The sequence below is a fragment of the Crocuta crocuta genome, unplaced genomic scaffold (genome assembly GCF_008692635.1).
Source record: "Crocuta crocuta isolate KB4526 unplaced genomic scaffold, BGI_CrCroc_1.0 scaffold90, whole genome shotgun sequence".
Classification (NCBI taxonomy): domain Eukaryota; kingdom Metazoa; phylum Chordata; class Mammalia; order Carnivora; family Hyaenidae; genus Crocuta; species Crocuta crocuta.
In genome coordinates, this window is record NW_027527449.1 from 4,948,245 (window position 1) to 4,962,065 (window position 13,821).

A 13,821-nucleotide genomic window follows, 5' to 3' on the forward strand; every position below is an offset into this window, starting at 1 on the left:
CACTCAGGACCCTCCTGGACCCTGCTCTTCATCTGCCTGATTATTTTTATCCATTATAATATCCTTTCGAGTAAACCAATAAATGTGTTTCCCTGAGTTCTATGAGTTGTTCGAGAAGATTATGGAACCTGAGAAGTGGGTCACCAGAACCCCAATTTGTAGGCAAACTGGACATAGGTGTGGGGCCTTACTACTTGCAAGTGACATCTGAAGAAGGAAGGCAGTCTTTTTGGGACTGCACCCTTACCCTGTGGGGTCTGCGCTAACTCTAGGTTATGGATTGGACTGAATTGTTGGACACCCAGTTGGATGTCAGTAGAAAATTGGCTGTTGGTGCTGGAAAACATCTTGGGGACGTAGGATACTTTATTTGAAGATAAATAATAATACCAAATAGCACATGAAATCCATAAATGAGTGGCGCCTCATGCTAGGTTTTGCTACTGTAACATCAACTCTAATATTTTAGTGGCCAATAACAGAAGTTTATTTTTCATTCTCATGATGGCTGAACTAAAGATCAACTGTGGACTCCATAAACCTTCGTCTTTCCAGGTCCCAGGTTCGAAGGACAGCCTCTCTCTGAGGAGACGCCACTCTTATGGCAGAGAATAAATGCAATGGGACAGCTACAAGATCACTCTCAGAGCTTTGCTTGAAGGGGGCACATGTCCCTTCTCACATTTTAGTGGCCCTGTCAAGTTACAAGGGAGATGTAGAATCAAGGGCTGCGAATCATAGGGATCAAGAATCCAATCTATCATAAATAGTGTAGGGAAAGAGTGCTATGGGAACAAAGAGGTGGGAAGCTCACTGCAAAGAGTATCCACGGGCGGGGGAGTGGTCCTCAGATGGAGCCACTGAAGGGGACTTGAAGGGTGGTTAGGATTTAGATGAAGTAGGTGCTACGTCCTTTAGATGAGGTAGCAAAGTGTCCAAGGCATATTCAGGTGACAAGAAATAGACAATCCAGAAAGAACAGGGCTGGAGGAGGCAGGTTGGAGAAAGACTGAACTACCTGTGTCACTATGAATGGATACATGATAGTAATTGCTAGTATTTCTTGAACTTTGTACTAAGAGTTTCTATAAATATACTCTTATTTAATTCTGCCATGAGATTTCCTCCCCATTTTATAGAAGTTGTGGGTTAGAGACGTCAAGCTACTGACCTGAAGCCACACGGCTGCTGAGTGTGGACGTCAGGATTTAAACCCTGGCAATCTGCTGCGGAAGTGTATAATCTTCACGCTACTACTTCTGGGAGAGCCTGGGGGATTTGCACACCTGCCCTGTGCCAAACAGGTGGCTTCTTGGCTGTAAGCAACAAAAACCAATCATGACTGATGTGCACAGATCCGGGACACTGGGAAGAACTCATAGAACACTGACCTGGTACCTAGGCCAGGAAGCTGGAAGAAGTATAGCCATCTTCTAGCAAGATCAGGCTTGTCAGAATGCCACCACCATAGCCACGGTAACTGCCACAAGTGGATCCCAGCCCTCCCTTTGTGTCTGTTACACTCACTCAAGAGTCCACAAATTGTAGGGATTCTGGTTGCCAACCTCTGGCCCTGTGCCTGGGTCCTGGCTGCCAGCGGTAGAGAGAGAAAGAGGATCTCTCTGCTTTGTCATCTGGAGTCTCAGACCAGGTCGTGTGACCTACACCCCCCCCACACACACAAATCAGAGGAGGGTTGAACATTGCACAGCAAAAAATGACAAATGTCCGCAACCTTCTGTAACCCCCTGGGAGGGAACAATTCGGTAATAACATTTGCAATGATAGAAGCAAGGGGGATTAGAATTAATGTAGAGGAGGGGAATTATTATTAATAATAATAAAATAAATTATTATTTCTCAGGGACTTGGGAGGATGGAATAATGGTAGGCTTCATGGTGGAATAGCCCCTTAAATAAAGTTTTGAAGGATAAATGGGTGAGAATAATCCAGCAGACAATAACAGGTCCAGACACGACTGAGCGCGTATGGAGGTACAGATGTGTGAAACAGCACTGAGGGAGATTCGGTGGTAGCACGGCAAGGACGTTGGGCCAACATGGAGCTGCTCTCAGCGAGCACAGCTGTTGGACTGGGAGATGGAGAGGCAATGAACAGGGTCAAGCACAGGTGGATCACACTTGCATTTTAGAAAGCTCACTCTGATCCCTGATGGAGTGTGGATGGCAAGAATTGGCGTGGGTCAGAGCTGGCCTGGTAGGCCGTGGGGGATCAAGTTTCTAATTTTGGCTCTTTCACCAATTTACTGTGTGATTTGGCCATGTTTATGCTTTCCATGTTTAGGCCTCATTATTCTCATCTTTAAGATGCTTTGGATGGATAAGATCATCTTAATGCGATCCATTTTACCTTTGAAGTTCTAGGACTTAGTCGCCCGAAAGGAAGATGGGAGTACGAGTATAAAAAGGCTTTCAATTCTAGGGTAAGGTATTTGAACTACTTCTTTATTTATTCAACAAATATTTATGGAGTGTTCCCTAGGTCAAGCACTATTCTAGGCTTCAAGGAAATAGCAGAGAATAAAAAAATTCTCCACCACTACGTGAAACTTTTTGGGGATAAGAACTTACACTCTAGGGGAGACTGGGTGGCTCCGTCAGTGAAGTGTTCAACTCTTGATTTTGGCTCCGGTCATGATCTCACAGTTCCTGAGTTTGAGCCCCACATCGGGCTCTGCACTGACAGCGTGGAGCCTGCTTGGGATTCCATCTCCCTCTCTCTCTGCTCCTCCCCCACATGCTCCCTATCTCTCTCTCAAATAAAAATAAACTTTAAAAAAAAAAAGAGCTTACATTCTAACCAGCGGGAGGTTAGACACAACTTTCTAGTCATAGAAAGTGGTGATATGTGCTAGCAAGGAAAAGAAAACAATAAAAAATCAAAGTTGGGGGGACTGAGAGTGACGGTAGACAGGCACTCCTTACATGGGCTGGCAGGGAGGGCTTCTCAAGGAAGAGAGAGAGATTTTTAGGAGAGATTTAAATGAAAGAGGAATCAAGTCCCGTTAAGATGGGTGGGAAGAATTTTCCCAGCAGAGTAATCAAATAAATGGCAACTGCAACAGTGTCAGGGTGGTATGTTCAAAGGAGAGCAGGAAGGCCAGTGGATCAGAGAAGAGTAAGAAAAGCTTCAGGTAAAGGGGAGAGCAAATGCAAAGGCTCTAAGTTATGTTAAGAAAGGCCAGGGCAATCAATATGGTGTAATGGAACGAGCCAGGAAAAAGGTTTCAGTGGATGACTTCAGAGAGGTGGCCAAGGGCCAACCTTCCTCCATGACTTGTTTCTTATTCCATTATTTTAGTGTGTGGCAGGCACTGGGCTAAACCCCACGAACTGGTTATGCCTTCAAGGAGCTTAAAGTGCTTCTAATGGATTCACAAGTATGTCAAACACATTTTTAGTCATCAACCTTATTGTCTAGCACTTCATATCTTGCCACCTTTCATTAAACTCTTCTGATCCACTGGGCTGTTGTTAAACGTGTTTGCTTTGCCGGGGGTTTTTGCCCTTATCATTTCACACATCTAAAGCTTCCTTAGTCTTTAAGGTCAGCTCAAATACCAGTTCCTTCAGAAAATTTCTGATATCCTGGAATGGAAGAAATCTCTGCTGCTCTGTGTCATGCATTCATCTATGTGTCCATCTATCCATCTGCCCATCCTTCCATCCATGCATCCATCCATGCATCCATCCATCGTATTCTTTGATTCTTTTTCTTTTTAACAGGTGGCAGACCAGTTCTGAACATTGTCGATGCAGCAGTAAACAAAAGGCCATCCTGCTTTCGAAGATGTCAGAATATAATGGCAAAGTTCAACAAGAAAACCAATCACTGAAATACAGGAAATGTTACAATTGGACATTTTTTTAATCAGGCACTTGCTGTCTGCTCAATGCTATATTAAACACAATGAGTACTAATAAAAAGTGGAATATCAAATCCTGACTTTAAGGGTATCTCCTGTTTCATAAATAGATTTTGTAAACAATTTTTCAGTGTAGAGAACAGATATTAAATATCTGCTTATTAAAGACTTCAAGTAATAGAAATACATTTGGATGATTTAGTATGATGACAAAAATAAATACAGTTGACTTTTGAACAATGCAGGGGCTAGGGGTGCTTACCTCCCCACACAGCTGAAAATCTATCTATAACTTTTGACTCCCAAGAAACTGAACTACTAATAGCTTGCTGTTGACCAGAAGACTTACCTATGACATAAACAGTTGATTGATACCTATTTTGTATGCTCTATGTATCATATACTGTATTCTTACAATAAAGTAAGGTATAGGGGTTGCCTGAGTGGCTCAGTCAGTTAAGTGTCCGACTCTTTATTTGGTTCAGGTCATGATATCATGGTTCCTGAAATCCAACCCCATGTCAGGCTCTGCAGTGTGGAGGCTGCTTCACATTCTCTCTCTCCCTGGTCTCTACCCCTCACCTGCTCATTCTCTATCACTCTAACTAAATAAATAAGTAAACTTAAAAAAACTAAAGTAAACTAGAGAAAAGAAAATGTTACTAAGAAAATCATAAGGAAGAGAAAATACATGTATAGAACTGCACTGTATTTCTCAACCCTGTACGTTTACATAATTTGTTTTCAAGGTGAATCATCTGTCGGTACTTACCTCAATATTACATGATACAAAACAATGTAGATGTTAATACCTATTAATAACACTAGATATCAAAAAATGAAAATATAATGTAGAAGGAAATTCATGTTTATAGGCATGATGATTCACACACTGATAATGAAGAAGCAGCAGTGTGATTGCTTTCGGTAGCTAGTATATCCCACATGGCTGCTTCACAGTAGCCTAGCCTATACATTAATGAATGAACTGCTATAAAAATTTCGTGGCACACAGCATCATAGTCAGATTCATAACAGTATTGAAAACATTGTTACGTTTTTTAAAACCACTCACATGTGATTGGCTGATATGCATTTTCTCCAATTATGAGAGAGAGAGGCCTTCCTTTTGCTTCAAGTTGTCCCCTAATGACTTCCCTTTTTCTTGAATCGCAGTCAAGGTTACAGGTATGTCTTTCTCATAGCAATCCTGCATCCACATAAAAGCTGCATTTTCAATAGATCTAAAAGGGTTTTTAGCAAGAAGTGCAAAGTTTTTTGGGGCGCCTGGGTGGCACAGTTGGTTAAGTGTCTGACTCTTGATCCTGGCTCAGGTCATGATCTCATGGTAGGCGAGCTTGAGCTCCACACAGGGCTATGTGGTGATGGCCCAGAGTATGCTTGGGATTCTGTTTCTCTTTCTCTCTGCCCCTCCCCTGCTTGCTCTCTCTCTCAAAATAAATAAATAAACTTAAAGAAAGAAAAAGAAGTTCAAGGTTTTCATGGCTGCTCCAGAGCTGTGGTCATGGCTTCATGCAGTTGCTTTCTTTTTTTTTTACAATGGTCCTTATGTTGGATTCATGCACTTGAAACCGCAGGCAACGGCGGCTGCAGATCACAATCACAGTACGTATTAAGCAATTCAACTTTCTTTTGTAATGTCAGAACTTTTCTCTGCTTCCTGGAAGCATTTCCAGCATCGGTAGTGGTACTTCACATAGATTCCATGGCATTATTTACAGCTTATAGTATTGCATTGAACAGGATGAAAAATATGCAAGAACTGTGAGTGATTGCTTCTTACTGCAATATGCAATTTACTGGAGAGAGGAGCTGCCCGCACGGAGATAACTAGCATTACGGCACACTCTACGCAGACACAACACTTGAGCTCATCACAACAGTCACTGGAGGCAGCTATGCAATTACTAGCATAGTGCAATATGTACGGCAGGTACTTTTATGTAGTTATGATTTAATACTGCATCTTTGTTTACTTTTCTCCTAATTGCAGATGGAATCGTGTATGATCTGTGTGCATGAGTTTTGATAAATTTTAACTTTTTATAATAGATTTGTGTATATTTTATGGCAGCAAATGATAAAATATGTGCACTAGTCTGTACACATAGCTTATTCATTCATGACATACTTAACTTTTGCATAATTTCCTCGATATTTCTAGGCTATGTGGTTTGTCTGTGAGTTTTTTCAAATTGTCAGAAATCTCCATAAAAATTTCCAGTGTAATCATTGAAAACAATTCGTGTACAAGTGGACACACACAGCTCAAGCCCATGTTGTTGAAGGGTGAACTGTAGTCTGTCTATATATGACTTTTGCCGATAATGGAGTAGATCTCTCAAATAGTAAATTCCTACAGAGTTCAATCAATCAAAAATATTGCAGAACACTCTACCAGCTAGACGTGGGGAGAACCCCACTCAAACTACATATGTTTATGTTTAACTGTAGGGATAATACCCACACATTTGAAAAAGCAACTGAATTAAAAAAGTAAGACATTGAAGCATAGCGGCCAAATTAGTGGTGTATGAAAAAGCAATAATATACATTCACATGAGTATCGAGGAGGGAGGCTTTGAATTGGTCTTTTTGCGATGAGCAAAATTCATAGGAAGATAATGAATGAAGGTGGAGCTCCCGTTTGGGGAAATGATGACCACAAAAGCCCAGCTGAGAGATGGCAAAGTGTTAAAAATCACAGGGAAGAGTGTGGAGCTCATTCAGACTTAGGAAATTGGCACCGGCCTGTTTCGCTAATCAGCATCCACAGCATATGGCCTGACATAAATGTGTGTTGGATGAATGAATCTTTAAAAATGAATGAATGAGCCAGAGGAGCTACTGCGGATTCTTATTTAGGAAAATGTCTTAAAGAATATGGTGCTTCTGGAAGATTCGCCTGGCAGAGCAGAACTGAGTAGGAGAGAGTGAAGAGAGGGGCTCCCTCCTGGGAGGTGTGGCATCCCATGGAAGAGCCAAAAATCACCCCAGAGAGGGTCAAAGATGACGACGCAGGGACTAGAAATATGGAAGACGGTGTTCTAGGAGGATGGTCCTAGGAGAAGGGGAGATCTAGGGGCAGCGGGAGGGAGGGCATGGCCATGTGGAGCCCCTGGTCGAATTGCAGAGATGTACAGCGCAGGTGCCCGTTCTCCTGCAGAAGGGAGCAGGCAGAACCCCGTGTTAGGGTGCCAGCTCAGCGTGCCCTCTTCCTTATTTAAGCTGAGTTAATTTCCCTTCAATTCTGTAGCAATACAAACTCTTTACAGAGCCAAATCAGCGAAGAGCACCTATTTACTTATATATTTATTTATTTACTAACTGTCTGATATCTCGTTTACCTTTTCTGTGATCCAGCAGGTAAAGGCTATTTTTATGTTTTGTATGCTTTAGATGGGAGCAAGCTTCACTTGCGTCTGAGCTGGGGGACACTGTTGACGGAGGTCCCCAAAAGGGAGCAGGAAGCTGCGCTAGGGGGAGGGTGATGTTTGCTCTGCGGTTGCACCCACCACTCAGGAAACGCCCGGGTCATACAGCTAATAAATGATGGGGTTAAAGCCTTCACCTGCCTGTCTCTGGATCCCACATCTGTGGGAAGCTTTATAAGTGGAGCAGATTTTTGTCTGGACAAGCTTAAGCCCGGCCCGAAGGCCGGTGTATGTTTAGATGACTGCCCACCTGTGTCCCATCCTGAAATTTGTGTGCTCTATTGAAACACATTTGTTAAATACAAATAAAAGTCATCTTCCCATAAAGTTTATTGGGCGTCCATTCTTTTGTCTTTGTCAGAAGGATAACAACGTTCCCAGAATTTCTGTGGGCCACGGCAACAGCACACAGAGCAATTAGGAATGGTGGAGAAATCTGGATGTATCTGGAATATATTTTGCAGTAGAATCAATAAGTCTTATTTCTTGATGGGATGGGTTGGGTGGTGGTATTAATGGAGGAAACAGAGTACTCCAGAATGACTAGGTTTTTTTGCCCTTGAAAGACTGGTAGATCACAATTTATTGGGATGGGAAAGATTTGGGCAGGAATCAGTTTGTGAAGAAAATAAAGAATTCTGCTCTGGGGATGTAACGTTTGAGAAGTCTGTTAGTCACCTCCATGGAGTTTCTGTGCGGGCAATCAGATGTACAGTCAGGGGAGTTCAGGGCTGGAATTGAAGTTTGGGAGATGGATTTTTGCAAATCTCCTGCCTCTTTCTCAGATGTCAGGTTCAGGAAAAGAGGGGACAGAAAGGCTTTTTGCTTCAGAGAAGTGAATAATACTGATATCCATTTGCTCATTCATAGTTTCATTCATTCCTCACATATTTATTCAGTTCTTTTCAGTGCTAGATACTGTATTTAATTCTATGAATATAATGGCAACTGAATGAGCACATACAGATACAGTCACTGCCCTCGTGACCTGACATCTAGAGCAGCACTGTGAATATAACCTGAGCTTCACACCTAAGTTTAAGTTTTCTAATAGCCACATTAAAAAAGCAAAAGGAAATAGATGAAGTTATTTTTAATACTGTATGCTATTTAACTCAATAGGTCCAAAAGAATGTCATTTTGACATGCAATCAATATACAAATTATTAATAAGGTATTTTACGTTCCTTATTAAAATTTGTTTTTCAAAATCCATTGTATATTTTATATATACAGCACATCCCAATTCAGACTGACCCCGCACTTCAAGTGCTTAAGGGCCACATCCAGCATAGAAAGAAAGGGTGTTGTGCAACTTGGCACCTTGATGTCTAAACCCCTCCCTTCTGCCCACAGGTCAACTCACAACACTGGGAACCATCTGGAGCTCCACGATGGAGCTGAAAAAAAGTGAGGTGGAAACTCTGAGGATCACAACCCCAGAGCAAACTATCAGTTCCTGCTCCCTCAAGAGCCAGCGAGGGCAGCCGGATGATACAGATGCCGTCACTACACCTGTATCAGTATCCAGCTGTCCCCAGCCACACGCGGATTAATCAGTGAACCACTGGTGGATAATTGCTGTGTGTTTTTAAAATGGGAGCATCACCACCATGGTATATATGTGTTTTAACAGGGTTAAAAAAACGTTGGGGCACCTGGGTGGCTCAGTTGGTTGAGCGTCTGACTTTGGCTCAGGTCATGATCTCATGGTTCGTGAGTTCAAGCCTTGCGTTTGGCTCTGTGCTGACAGCTCAGAGCCTGCACCCTGCTGCAGATTCTGTTTCCCTCTCTCTTTCTGCCCTTCCCCCGCTCATGCTCTGTCTCTCTCTTTCTCTCAAAAATAATAAACATTAAAAAAGTTATTTAAAAACAGTTGAATTTGGGGCTCCTGAGTGGCTCTGTCGGTTAAGTGTCCGACTTCACCTCAGGTCATGATCTCCCGGTCGGTAGGTTCGAGCCCTGCATCGGGCTCTGTGCTGACAGCTAGCCCAGAGCCTGGAGCTGCTTCGGATTCTTTGTCTCCCTCTCTCTCTGATCCTCCCCTGCACACCCTCTCTCTCTGATCCTCCCCTGCTCATGCTGCTTCTCTCTCTCAGAAATAAATAAAAACACATTGAAAAAATTAAAAAAAAAACCAAACAGTTGATTTTCAGTAAATCAACCTGTCTCAATCTCAGGGTCTCCGTGGACAGTCCCCTCTTGTCTTGTTTCCCTAACATGTGGTAATGACACTATTAGACAGCACTTCCTCTCTGAATGCCGCACCCAGCCATGGTAGGGCACGGGGCCTATGTAGTAAATGGACATGGACCTGTATGCTTGCTCTGTGACCCAGAGGCAGAGCATGCGTGGGATTCTGTTTTTGGAACTGGTTCCTTCTTCGAACAACAGATCCGAAGACTAATGCCTTCTGTGGCCTTTCAGGAGGAATCAACATGGATGGTTCTTTCTTTAACGAGTGTGTATGTCTCTTCCCCATCACACGCAGTTCAAAGGTCAAAAAAACAGACTGGAAGCAAATACCCTTTCATTCATATGTGGAATTTAAGAAACAAAACAGACAGGGGCGCCTGGGTGGCTTAGTCGGTCGAGCGTCCGACTTTCGCTTGGGTCATGATCTCGCGGTTTGTGGGTTCGAGCCCCGCGTCGGGCTCTGTGCTGACTGCCGGCTCAGAGTCTGGAGCCTGTTTCAGTCTGTGTCTCCCTCTCTCTCTGACCCTCCCCTGCTCACGCTGTCTCTCTCTCTCTCGCTCTCTCCTAGAAATAAATAAAACTTGAAAAAAAAATTAAAAAAAAAGAAGAAACAAAACAGACAAAGGGGGAAAAAGAGAGATACAAGCCAAGAAATGGACTCTTAACCATAGAGAACACACTGATGGTTCCCAGAGGGGAGGGGTGGGGGGATGCGGGAAATGCGTGCAGGCGATTAACTAGTACACTTGCTGTGATGAGCACTGGGTGATGGATGGAAGTGTTGAACGCCTGACACTAATATGACTACATCCACAGTATGTTAACTAACTGGAATTTGAATAAAAGCTTCAACAACAACAACAACAAAAAACCAGGTCATAAGGATCATGTCTGTGAAACCTAAGAGGGATACAGAAGGCCTAATAACTGTGTCAGCAGGACACAAGGCAGCTTCCTCGGGAGCATCATCGCTTAGGAGCAACCACTTCTTCCTGACCCCTTCGAGCAGGCTGCCCAAGCAAACACGCCCATGGCAGCGTCAATTTCCCCACCCAACATTTCCCCTGAAGATTCCTACCCCCGTCCCCCACCCCGCCCCGATCTAAGGACAGGTTTGGGTCAGCACTGGCATGCAGGTTGAAATTTGCCTGATCTTTCTGTCTTTTGCCTTCTTAGTTCTTCTGCTAATTCACCAGAAAGTCTAAACACTCGGTTCTCCTCGGGGTTCCTGAGCCTGGGGGTGCGTCTTGCAGGGGCATCAGCAACAAAGGGATGAGACAGGCTGGGATAATCGGGGACCTCCGAGAAACAGCAGCCAAGGATTTGCTGAGGGAGCTGGAGAAGGGTGGGGTTGTCATCAGACTGTAATACAGTGTGACCTTGAGTGAAGGAGAGGGAGAAAGGTGGAGTGAGCACTTCCTCGGCTCCCGAGCTGTCAGGAAAGCTGGGCAAGGCCACATGGCGTCCTGAGACAAAGTCACCAGTCAGTTGAGGGGCACCTGCGTGGCTCAGTTGGTTAAGCTTCGGCTCAGGTCATGATCTCACGGTTCGTGGGTTCGAGCCCCGCGTTGGGCTCTGTACTGACAGCTCAGAGCCTGGATCCTGTTTCAGATTCTGTATTTCCCTCTCCCTCTGACCCTCCCCTTCTCATGCTATCTCTCTCTCTCTGTCTCAAAAATAAGTAAAACATTTAAAAAAACTTAAAAAAAAAGGTCACCAGTCAGTTGAGTCCCACGTATCCCATGAAGGGGCCCATTCCTAGCGTCCCACCCCCTCTTGGTCATCAGCATTGAGACAGTCTGTGCGAAGGGTGACCTTGGCGAGGCAGAGGTGGATTTCAGAGAGAGCGCAGAGGCCGGTGCCCTGGGTAGAGAGAGAGTCAGAGGTCTGCATCCTCAGGGGTCCTGTAGGCCCACGTCCAGGCTCTCTCTCGAACAAGCTGCGTGGGCCCTGCTTGGCTCATACACAGAGCAAGTCCGTGTGACACGGTGGAGTGTGCCTTGGAATTGGCCTTGAGGTTCTGGGTGAAGTCCCTGGTCGTTGCTAGCTCTGTGGCCTCAGATGGGGTACCAAACCTCTCAGAGCCTTGGTTTCCTGATTTTAAAGTAACACTTCTCTCACAGTGTTGTGGGGAGTGACATGACCCCACATGGGCAGAGCACTTTCTACACTGTTTGTTCGAATACGTGTGTTGTAACACAATAAACAAAGAGCAATTGTTAAAGACTGACGGCAGGAAGCCTGGAATTCTGCTATGAGGAAAGTCTGTGGCAATGATAGGGATTTGTCCACCTTTGTGGTTATGTTTGTACAAGACTGTGGACTATTTCAGAATTCAAATTCTATAGGGTCTCATCACTTAGTAGATGTCAGTTTCTACATTATGTTCTAGGCAGATTATTTATTTATTTATTTATATTAACTTTTTTAATGTTTTATTTATTTCTGAGAGAGAGAGAGAGAGGCAGCGTGAGCAGGGGAGGGTCAGAGACAGAGGGAGGTATAGAATCTGAAGCAGACTCCAGGCTCTGAGCTGTCAGCACAGAGAATGATGTGGGGCTCAATCTCACGAACCGTGAGATCATGACCTGAGCCGAAGTCGGATGCTTAACTGACTGAGCCACACAGGCGCCCCTAAAGTTTTTTATTTTTGAGAGAGAGAGAGAGAAAGCACGTGTGAGCAGGGGAGGGGCAGAGAAAAAGAGAGAGAGAGAGAGAGAGAGATATTCTCAAGCAGGTCCCAAGTTGTCAGTGTGGAGCCCTGTGTCGGGCTTGAACTCATGAACTGCGAGATCGTGACCTGAGCTAAAACCTAGAGTCGGACATTTAACTGACTGAGCCACCCAGGCGCCTCTAGGCAGATATTTATAAAAATATTTTTTAAATGCATAGGGATTAGGGGAGATAGAGCATTTCCAGAAAGACCTAAAATTTTATAAAAGACGGCTATTCTGCTGCTCCCAAATAATTCACAGTTGATGATAATTGATGGTTAAGTCGGTGGCAGCTATTTCCTGCTTCCTGCTTCCCTTTTCTGCCTTCCAAGAAGAGAAAGATAGATGCTGATGAGAAAAAGCCGTTTTAGTTACAGGCTGTCCTTCAGTTTCCGCTGTAGGCAAATACTGAGGTTTGAAGGGCTGGACAGCCTCCCCTTAGATGGCTGTAGGGGAAGATCACACGCCTAAGCAGTGACTCTGAGATCTCATCCAGAGATTGAGATTCTAGAGGATGGAATGTGTGAAGCTGGGAAGCAAAGCTGGAAAGATTCCATGGATTTATTTCTAAACAGTTGAAGGCTTCAGAACCGTACAGATTTTATTCTGAAAAAAAGGGAGGGGAGGGGAATGGCTGAAGCAGACAACATGATGTTAGACTCTCGGTTGTAATGTCAGCTCTGGGGTTGCGGGTAAGTGAAATGAGATGTTGGACTGGTAGGAGCCGGGCAGCCGAGGGCAGAGGCTGAACTACAGCAAGTGATTCACCCCAGTAACAATTTACTCGACTGTGAGAAAACAGGTCACTCCACCCAAGGACACCCCCAGACAGAAGATTCCCCACCCAGGCTACTTGCCTCCCTTGCTGATCTCAGTGAAGTGTTTTGTTTCACTCTGCCACCACCCAAAGATTAAAGGCAGCGATTTCTCCTTCAAAGGCAGCCCCAAACTTACACCTCTCACAACTTCTCCTTCCTTCGGGCCGTGCTACGTCTTCCCCTTTACGGCAGCCATGCTTCCATGGTCAGTTCAAAGGGCACGTGACTAGAGAGATGAGGGAATAAACTAGACGCTGAGAGAGGGGCTTTGACTAAGCCAGGGTTTCTGAAAGTGAGGTCCACCCACAATCTGCATCACAGTCACCTGGAGAGCTCATCAAGAAGGCTTGCTCAGTCACCCGGACCTACTTATTCAGAATGCCTGCATGCAGGATGCACACTCTGTATTCTCTCCCCCACGGCACAGACACTGATTTCCCCTAGGTGATTCTTTTGCACACACAAATGTGAGTACCAATTAGATGATGTCTCAGCTCTCAGATCAAAAAATTCCTGCGTCTTCATGATCCTGGTTTGAGAAAATGTATCTTATTTTTCAGTTACTTACAGTTTTAAGCTCCTTTTTTCTTGGGTATTTTTTTTCTGCACCTTCTGTTTTATTAGTCAGAGATCTATTTTTTAAGTCTCAGCAAATTATTTTAAAATAATGTACGTAGTATATTACACACCAGACTCTACGCTTTGCATGGGGGATGGGATACTTTTAAAAATATAGAAGGTGTCTGCCTTA